At 47.7% G+C, this 9,754-nt stretch overlaps 1 long non-coding RNA gene across 1 annotated transcript; it reads left to right on the top strand.

Moving 5' to 3' along the window:
• Positions 1-5,334: 5,334 nt before the first annotated feature.
• Positions 5,335-6,667, top strand: LOC129532703 (uncharacterized). The gene is made up of 2 exons (XR_008678551.1): positions 5,335-5,586; positions 6,150-6,667. It is a non-coding gene; the product is annotated as an uncharacterized lncRNA (long non-coding RNA).
• The last annotated feature ends 3,087 nt before the right edge of the window (positions 6,668-9,754 follow it).

The following is a 9,754-nucleotide window of genomic DNA, read 5'->3' as shown; positions in this document are numbered from 1 at the left end:
CTAACAATGTGGCCCAGAGAAGCCAAAAGACTGGACACCCCTGATTTAAAGAATGTTTACAATGTGCCAGATACTGCACTGTGCTACCTGATTAATGATCTCATTTAATCTTTTCAACAATTATCTGATGTAATTATAGACAGCCTCATTTTACAGTTGAGGAAACTGGGGTTTAGAGAAGTTGAGTAACAGGGCGAAGTGGCTTATGCCTGTAATCCCAGCACTTTCGGAGGCTGAGGTGGACAGATCGCTCAAGCCCAGGAGTTTGAGACCAGTCTGGGAAACATGGCAAAACCCCGTCTCTACAAAAAACACAAACTTAGCCAGGTGTGGTGGTGCTTGTGTGTAGTCTCAGCTACTTGGGAGGTTGAGGTGGGAGGATCCCTTGAGCTCAGGAGGCGGAGGCTGCAGTAAGCTGAGATCGCCCCACTGCAGTCCAGCCTAGGCAGCAGAGTCAGACCGTGTCTCAAAAAAAAAAAAAAAAAAAAAAAAAAGAGAAGTTGAGTACTCGTTCCAGCTCACGGAGCTAGTAAATAGAAAGACCAGGATTCAGACTCAGGTTTGTATCTTTCAACGACTGTTTTTATGTTTCCTTGGTTTATTTATGTTTTCTCTTTGAGATTAACTTATATGATGATGTTTCAGAGGACTTTTAGCCATAGGTGTGATAACACCAGCTTGATTTTAGAATTCCCTGGGATATGCGGCGTGTAGATGTTATCTGTGACCCATGAAGGTAGAGAATGTTTTATCGGCCACTCAACAGCTCTGATTCTTAAGATAAAGTCTCTATGAGTTAGGAGGTAAGTACATTACTGCCTACATCACTGCCCCTCTGGGAAAAATGTCGGTTAAGGGGCCACAGCACTGGTCCCCTTCCCAGTTGTAATAATGCTTGCATGTCCCTTAACCAGCAGAGGGCAGACTTGTGGTCCCAATGAACAGAAGCGTACAAAGAAACTGCACTTGAAGGTTTAGAATAGGAAGGGGGATGTTTCAGGAAAATGGCGCCCCCATCATCTGCTTGTGCAGAAGCAGGGCTGTTTTGTGGACAATGTGTTTGATTCTCTGGTTCTTTTCTTTTTTCTTTTCATTTTTTTTTTTTTGAGACAGAATTTTGCTTTTGTTGCCCAAGCTAGAGTGCAACGGCGCAATCTTGGCTCACTGCAACCTCCGCCTCCCGGGTTCAAGCAATTCTCCAGCCTCAGCCTCCCTAGTCGCTGGGATTACAGGCGTGCACCACCGCGTCTGGCTAATTTTTTTTTGAGACAGAGTCTTGCACTGTCATCCGGGCTGGAGTGCAATGGCGTGATCTTGGCTCGCTGCAACCTCTGCCTCCCGGGTTCAAGCGATTCTTCTGCCTCAGCCTCTCGAGTAGCTGGGATCACAGGTGCCCGCCACCATGCCCGGCTAATTTTATGTATTTTCAGTAGAGACGGGGTTTCACTATGTTGGCCAGGCTGGTCTTGAACTCCTGACCTTGTGATCCACCCGCTTCAGCCTCCCAAAGTACTGGGATTACAGGCGTGAGCCACCGTGCCCGGCCCCGGCTATGTTTTTTTTTTTTTTTTTTAAAGTAGAAACAGGGTTTCACCATGTTAGCCAGGCTGGTCTTGAACTCCTGACCTCAGGTGATCTGTCCGCCTCAGCCTCCCAAAGTGCTGGGATTACAGGCATGAGCCACCACGCCTGGCCTCTCTGGTTCTTTTCAAAAGTGCACGACCTCCTTCCAGAAGGCTCACAATAAGTGGGCATACCACCTTAGTTCTGTTTTCCCAGTCCTAGTTTATCTTTTTGTATTTTTTTATTTTGAGACAGTGTCTCTGTCACTCTGTCAGGCTGGAGTGCAATGGTGTGATCTTGGCTCACTGCAGCCTCCACCTCCTGGGTTCAAGCAATCCTCCCATCTCAGCCTCCTGAGTAGCTGGGACTACAGGCACATGCCTCCATGCCTGGCTAATTTTTGCATTTTGTGTGGAGACAGGGTCTTGCTATGTTGGCCAGGCTGGTCTCAAACTCCTAGGCTCAAGCCATCCGCCTGCCTTGGCCACCCAAATTGCTGGGATTACAGGCATGGGCCACCACGCCCGGGCCTAGTCTTGGTTTTTCATTGTGAAGATGATCCTGGGCCTGAAAGTATTCTAGGAGCAAAGCCTGTTTCTGACGTGTGGGACACCATCAAGGAGAGGGTTTTCCTCTGCATCCTCCTTTTTGGTAGGTTCTCAGGGGTTCAGTGCCATGACTGCGAAGTCAGACCATGTGTTCAGGCCCCAGCATGCTACAAGAGGCCCCAGCACGCTACTGGAAGCGGGATGCTGGATCTAGAAGGTGATGGATGTAATAACATGAGGAAAGTCACTCAGGTTTTTACTTCGTGTAAAAGGAAATTACCAAGAGAATCTGCAGCCAAAATCCTGTCCAGACTGAAACTCTGATGAACTTACCCAAATCTTCCCTTTCCCAGGCTTTCCTGCATGACAGTTCCAGGAAGAATCAACAAAAGCCACGGCTTCTCTGAGTTTGTTGTTTCCTGGAGAAACAAGCTTTCATCTGCCACCTGGCCCTCTGTAGCTGCTTATAAATACAGATGTGGGTGGCAGAGTCATGCCAATCATGATAAGCTGTTCATACAGAGGCTTTTCACTCACTGTCCGTGTTACCAACAGTATCTTAGTAGAGTCAAGAGTTTTGTTTTTAAATTTTTAAATTTTTAAATAAAGATGAGGTCTCACTAGGTTGCTGCAGCTGGTCTTGAACTCCTGGCCTTAAGTGATCCTCTCCCACCTCGGGCCTCCCATGTTACTGGGATTACAGGTGTGAGCCATCACACCCAGCCTCAAGCATTTTCTTTCTTTTTTAAAATTCATTTTTATTATTTATTTTTATTTTTTTTGAGACGGAGTCTCACTCTGTGGCCCAGGCTGGAGTGCAGTGGCACGATCTTGGCTCACTGCAACCTCTGCCTCCTGGGTTCAAGCAATTCTCCTGCCTCAGTCTCCTGTGTAGCTGGGATTACAGGCACACACCACAACACCCAGATAATTTTTGTATTTTTAATAGAGATGGGTTTTTGTCATGTTGGCCAGGCTGGTTTCGAACTCCTGACCTCAGGTGATCCACCTGCCTTGGCCTCCCGAAGTGCTGGGATTACAGGCTTGAGCCACTGTGCCTGGTCTCTTTTTTTTTTTTTTTTTAAATTATAGAGACGGGTTCTCACTATGTTGTCCAGGCTGACCTCGAACTTCTGAGCTCAAGTAATCCACCTGCCTCAGCCTCTATAAATGCTGGGACTATAGGCGTGAGCCATTGTGCCTGGCCTTCAAGCATTTTCAAAATTTCTTCTGAATAGGAGTGGTGGAGGGCTGTGTTGGAGCATTTCTCTTCTACCTCGTCTGTCCTCACTCTCAGGTATGTCTGATTATATTGAAAGTTTAAGGTTGTTGCTAAGCCTAGTATGGTGGTCATTGGGGAGAATCCCAAGAACGTCACAGGTGCTGTTTCTTCAGTGAAGGCAGAGGGGAGTTCTCACTCCAAGCAATGAGCTTACTCTAGAAACAGCCTATCTGTTGGATTCCTGCATTTCATATGAGGTTTGAGTAACTAGTTCCTTGCAAACAATATGAAAAGAGAAAAGTTTCAAGGTTTAGAATCACCATGGCAACGCCCCAGATTCCCTGCCGTGCCCAGGTCTTGGAGTGGTAGGAACTGCTCATGCAATTTTTCCGAAATTGGCCAAAGCTTCAAGACCTACGGGGTTTCCCATTTGGTGCTCAGAATGTGATTTTTTTTTTTTTTTTTTTGAGACAGAATCTTGCTCTGTCGCCCAGGCTGGAGTGCAGTGGCATGATCTTGGCTCACTGCAACCTCCGCCTCCTGGGTTCAAGCAATTCTCCTGCCTCAGCCTCCTGAGTAGCTGGGACTACAGGCGTGTGCCACCACGCCCGGCTAATTTTTTTTGTATTTTTAGTAGAGACAGGGTTTCACTGTGTTACCCAGGATGGTCTCGATCTCCTGACCTCGTGATCTGCCACCTCAGCCTCCCAAAATGGAATGTGAATTTTCATAGTTGCCACGGCAAAGTCTCCTGTTATATGGGTATAGTGGGTTGAATCGTGGCTCCCAAAAGTGATGTCCAAGTCCTAACCCCCAGAACATGAGAAAGGGACCGTATGTCGAGAATGGGTCTTTGCAGATGTAATGAAGGATCTTGAGATCATCCTGGATTAAGGATGGACTCTAGCTCCACTGACAGGTGTCCTTATGAGAAAAAGGTAGAGGCAGATTTGAGACACAGACACAGGGGAGACGGCCATGAGAAGACAGAGGCAGAGATTGGAGTGAAGCAACCACAGGCCAACAAGTCACCGATACCAGAAGAAGCAAGGAAGGAGTCTGTCCTACAGTCTTCAAAGGGAGCGTGGATCTGCTGACACCCAGATTTTGGACTTTTGACCTCCAGAGCTGTAAGAAAATAAATTTCTATTGTTTTAAGCTACCAAGTTTATTACAGCAGGCTCAGGAAACTAATACTCTAGGTGACGTCTGCTCCTCCACCCCATGCCTCTGCACGCTTGGGTTACAACAGAGAGTGCTTTCCCCTTGGTTGAACAACACTTTTTTTCTTGAGAAAAGAAAAGAAAACATAAGGGTAAAGCAGTTTTTGGAAGGGTTACTCAGCCAGCTAGATAGTCAGAATCAACTCTGGGAGGAGGGGGCCACAAACATCCATCCTGGGGCATCCGGAGAGAGTCATTCTCCCTAACAATAGCTCTGGGCATGGCTCTGTATTCGTCTGTTCTTGCATTGCTATAAAGAACTACCTGAGACTGGGTCATTTATAAAGAAAAGAGGTTAAATTGGCTCACGGTTCCACAGGCCGTACAAGAAGCATGCTTGGGAGGCCTCAGGAAACTTACAATCATGGCGGAAGGCGAAGGGGAAGCAGACACGTCCCACGTGATTGGAGCAGGAGGAAAAGAGAGCGAAGGGGGAGGTGCTGCACGCTTTCAAACAACCAGATCTCACGAGAACTCACTCACTATCACGAGAACAGCAAGGGGGAAGTTTGCCCCCATGATCCAATCACCTCCCGCGAGGCCCATCTTCCAACATTGGGGATTATAATTTGACATGAGATTTGGGCAGGGCCACAAATCCAAACCGTATCAGGCTCCACATTTTGTTTCTTTGTTTTTTTTTTTTCCCTGTTCTTCCCTCTACCTGAAGCTCATTTGAAAGCAAGTTTCCATTGCTGCTATTCCTTCCTTACTTTGGTCAGAATCCTCTTTTTGTGGTATCATAAATGGTTTCCATGGAAACAAAAGGTTAGGATAGAACAGTGCCAATGTGCATGTAAACTTCAGAATTAAACAAGGGCTGTTGTTTTTGCCTGTCATGGAGTTCCATTCATTCTGAACATGTCACCGGGGACTTTGGAATATGTATCCATAACTCCCTGATTTTCAACCGCATTCCAGCCTGCCTGACTCATGAAGCGTGGAGCGACCCAGGAACATCCCAGCTCCTCATGTCCCACATTCTTCAGGCTTTCTCTTAGTTTTGGCATGTGCATGTAAATGTCAACAGGTGAGGTGAGATTTGCTGTAAAGAAGCAGATGGTCCCACAGGGTAGGCTGTGGGAGAGATGGAAATTCTAGCAGGAGATATCACAGCCAAAGACTAGCAATCTAGGCTTATCATTTGTTTAGTGCGTCAGAACCAGTGAGTCGAGGAGGAAAGGAGACCCAAGGCTATGCGGTTGCCCTCACGACCGGGAGTTTACATTTGCTTCCTGCCAGAACCAAGGACATAGCGACCGATGTGCACAGACTTCTCCAAGGTTGTTTAGTCATTGGCAAAAACAGGCCTTCACCCATCCTTGAACTGGGTCCAAGTAACTGAGATGTGCTTCTAGTGGAGGAGCGCAGGTGGAGGTTCTGAGTCCCTGAAGCTCTGCATCTTTACTTTACAAGAGATGCTGCCTGGGAGTTCTTACTTCAGAGTAAGAGGGGTGGCCATGTTATCACCCAGACTAGAACACTTTCCAGAGTGAGAAGAGCCGCTATTAATTATAGGGCAATGGCTAGATTCTGGTCTGTCCCTGGAGAAGAGGGACATCTGGCAACCCTATCTTTATTTTATTTTTTTAGATGGAGTCTCGCTCTGTCACGCAGGCTGGAGCACAGTGGCGTGATCTTGGCTCACTGCAAACTCTGTCTCCTGGGTTGAACTGATTCTCCCGCCTCAGCCTCTCAAGTAGCTGGGACTACAGGCGCCCGCCACCAGGCCTGGCTAATATTTGTATTTTTGTAGAGATGGGGTTTCACCATGTTAGCCAGGCTGGTCTCGAACTCCTGACCTCAGGTGATCTACCCGCCTCAGCCCCTCAAAGTGCTGGGATTACAGGCGTGAGCCATCACGCCCAGCTGGCTGTAACCCTATCTTTAGGCCAACTTGTACCCGGCTCCACTATGGAACTCAGTGTCGAAGTGCCCGGGCTTCCTGCCCTGGTTCTGGAGATGGGTGGTGACGATGGCTGCACAACAATGTGAATGTACTAATGGCCACAGAACTGTGCCCTTCACAGTGGCTAAAAGAGTACATTTTATGTTATGTCTGTTTTACCCCAATGAAAACAAATAGCAAATGTTCTGATATTCCCTCCAAACCTGCTGCTTCTGCTGACTCCTCGTCTCAATTAATCGCGGCTGTCTTCCGTTTGCTGAAGCCAAAGACCTCCCCGCTCTCTCAGAGCCCATGTCTGGCACATCGGCGAATCTCGTTGGCACTGCCGTCAAACACATCCATCTAGGATCTCCCCGCACGTCACGCCACCCACCGCGCTAGTCCGTGGATCCCTGTTTCTCTCTTGGATGTAGTAATAGTCACACAGCCGGACTTCTGCCCTGGCACTTCTTCAGCCCCTTGTTAGAGGAATCCTGCTAAACGTTGGATGATTTACCCCCCACCTCCCGCACCCCCCGCCACACACACACAGGAGCTCCACTGGCTCCTCATAACTCTCAGGGCGCCAGCCTGTCTCTGCCATGACCCGAAAGCTCTCCATCATCTGTCTCCCGCCCCTCCCTCACTGACTCTATCTGCCACCCTCTCCCTGTTGTCCACACTTCCCCAGCCCCACGGGCCTCCTCCTGTTCCTCAGACTCCCCAGGGATGCTCCTGCCTCAGGGCCTTTGCCCTGGCTATTCCCTCCCGCTATGATGCTCTTCCTGAATCTGCATGATTCGATGCCCACTCCCCCATTCTCAGCCTGTCCCCATATCTCAGTGAACCCTGCCCGGGCCACCCTGGAAAATCTCAGCATCCCAGGCTGGGCGTGGTGGCTCATGCCTGTAATGTCAGCACTTTGGGAGGCCAAGGCAGGCAGATTGCTTGAGCTCAGGAGTTTGAGACCAGCCTGGCCAACATGGCGAACCCCATGTCTCCTACAAATACAAAAATTAGCTGGGTGTGGTGGTGCGTGCCTGTAATCACAGCTACTTGGGAGGGTGAGGCAGGAGAATCGCTTGAACCTGGAAGGCAGAGGTTGCAGTGAGCTGAGATCATGCCACTGCACTCCAGCCTGGGCGACAGAGCGAGACTTCATCTAACACACACACAAAAAAGCGCTTTTTTTTCATCCTCCCAACACTTCTTGTCCTCCTTGCTTCCCTTGTTTTTTTTTTTTTTTTCACATTCACACATATGATGATCCAGCATTCTACATATTTTATTTATCTTATTTATTTTCAGTCTTCTCCACTCAAATGTATGATATTTAAGGCAGGGGTTTTAAAATGTCTTGTTCTCGGCCAGGCATGGTGGCTCACACGTGTAATTCTAGCACTTTGGGAGGCCGAGGCAGGTGGATCACCTGAGGTCAGGAGTTCAAGACCAGCCTGGTCAACATGGCGAAACCCCGTCTCTACTAAAATACAAAATTAGCCAGGCGTGGTGGCGGACGCCTGTAATCCCAGCTACTCAGGAGGCTGAAGCAGGAGAATCGCTTGAACCTGGGAGGCAGAGCTTGCAGTGAGCCGAGATCACACCACTGCACTCCAGCCTGGGTGACAGAGTGAGACTCCGTCTCAAAAAACAACAACAAAATAAATAAATAAATAAAAATAAAATGTCTTGTTCTCTTTTTTCCTCCAGTGCCCAGATCAGCGCCTGATGTATACTTGGCACACAATAACCACTCTTGAAATTCATGAAGGAATCTGGACATTTAGGGGGTTCCTCAGAATCCGCCGCTTTTAGGGAAGATTCTCTGCCTGATGTGTGAGCGCTCTAACCTCTTCATCTGTGTTCACTCCCCTTGCAATGCTTCTCTAAGGTCGGCCTACATTTCACTTAATTCAGTGGCTCTCCACTGGGGGCGCTCTTCCCCTTGCAGGGGACATTTGGCAATAAATGAATAAATGGGGACATTTTTGGTTCTTACAAGGGAGGGGAGAGGTGCTACTGGCATCTAGCGGGTAGATGCCTGAGATCCTGCTATTAATAAATACCCTATGTCATGCTCTGGAAAGCTTCCCATAACAAAAAATTACCTGGACAGATGTCAACTGTGCCGAGGCTGAGAACCCCGATCTACAGTGATCATATTAGGAATGATCTAGTCTGCATTTAATACGAGGGAAGTCTTTTGAGGGATGTTATGGGTTGAATTGGGTCCCCCCAGTTCTTATGTTGAAGGCAAGTCCTATGCCCAGGACCTCAGAATGTGCCTGTATTTGGAGATAGGGCCTTTGAAGTAATTTAATTGAAATCATTAGGCTGGGCACAGTGGCTCATGCCTGTACTCCCAGCTACTCAGGAGGCTGAGGCAGGAGAATCACTTAAACCTGGGAGGTAGAGGTTGCAGTGAGCCAAGATCGCACCAGTGCGCTCCAGCCTGGGCCACAAGAATGAAACGTTGTCTCAAAAAAAAAAAAAAAAAAAAGAAATCATTAGGGTGGGTCCTAATCCAATATGACTGGTGTCTTTTTTTTTTCTTTTGAGATAGAGTCTCGCTCTGTGGCCAGGCTGGAGTGCAGTGGAGTGATCTCGGCTCACTGCAACCTCTGCCTCCCGGGTTCAAGCGTTTCTCCTGCCTCAGCCTCCCGAGTAGCTGGGACTATAGGCATCCGTCAACACGCCCAGCTAGTTTTTGTATTTTTAGTAGAGATGGGGTTTCATCATGTTGGCCAGGATGGTCTCGATCTCTTGACCTCATGATGCTCCCACCTTGGCCTCCCAAAGTGCTGGGATTACAGGCGTGAGCCACCGTGCCCGGCCTTGGTATCCTTTTAAAGAGGGGAAATTCAGACACAGGTGCACACAGAGGGAAGATGATGTGAAGACACAGGGAGGAGACGGCCACCTTTTGGGCATGATGATGGGTCTGCAAGTCGAGGGATGTCGAGGCAACCTCTGCAAGCTGCAAAGACAAGGAAGGATCCTCCCTTACAGCCAGCAGGGAAAGCATGGCCTTGGGGATGCCTGGGTTTAGATTTCAAGCTTCCAGAACTACGAGAGAATATATATATGTTCTGTCATATATATATATGTGTGTGTGTATATATATATGAGATGTATATATATGTCTGTGTATATATACATATATACATATATACACACATATATACGTATATATGTACACATATACATATACACATATATATCATATATATGTACACATATACATATACACATATATATCATATATATATATCATATATATATATATATATATATATATGTGTGTATATCA

The sequence above is a fragment of the Gorilla gorilla genome, chromosome 1 (genome assembly GCF_029281585.2).
Source record: "Gorilla gorilla gorilla isolate KB3781 chromosome 1, NHGRI_mGorGor1-v2.1_pri, whole genome shotgun sequence".
Taxonomy (NCBI): Eukaryota; Metazoa; Chordata; class Mammalia; order Primates; family Hominidae; genus Gorilla; species Gorilla gorilla.
Note: the sequence above shows the minus strand (reverse complement) of the source record. Positions and strands in the feature narration are given on the sequence as shown.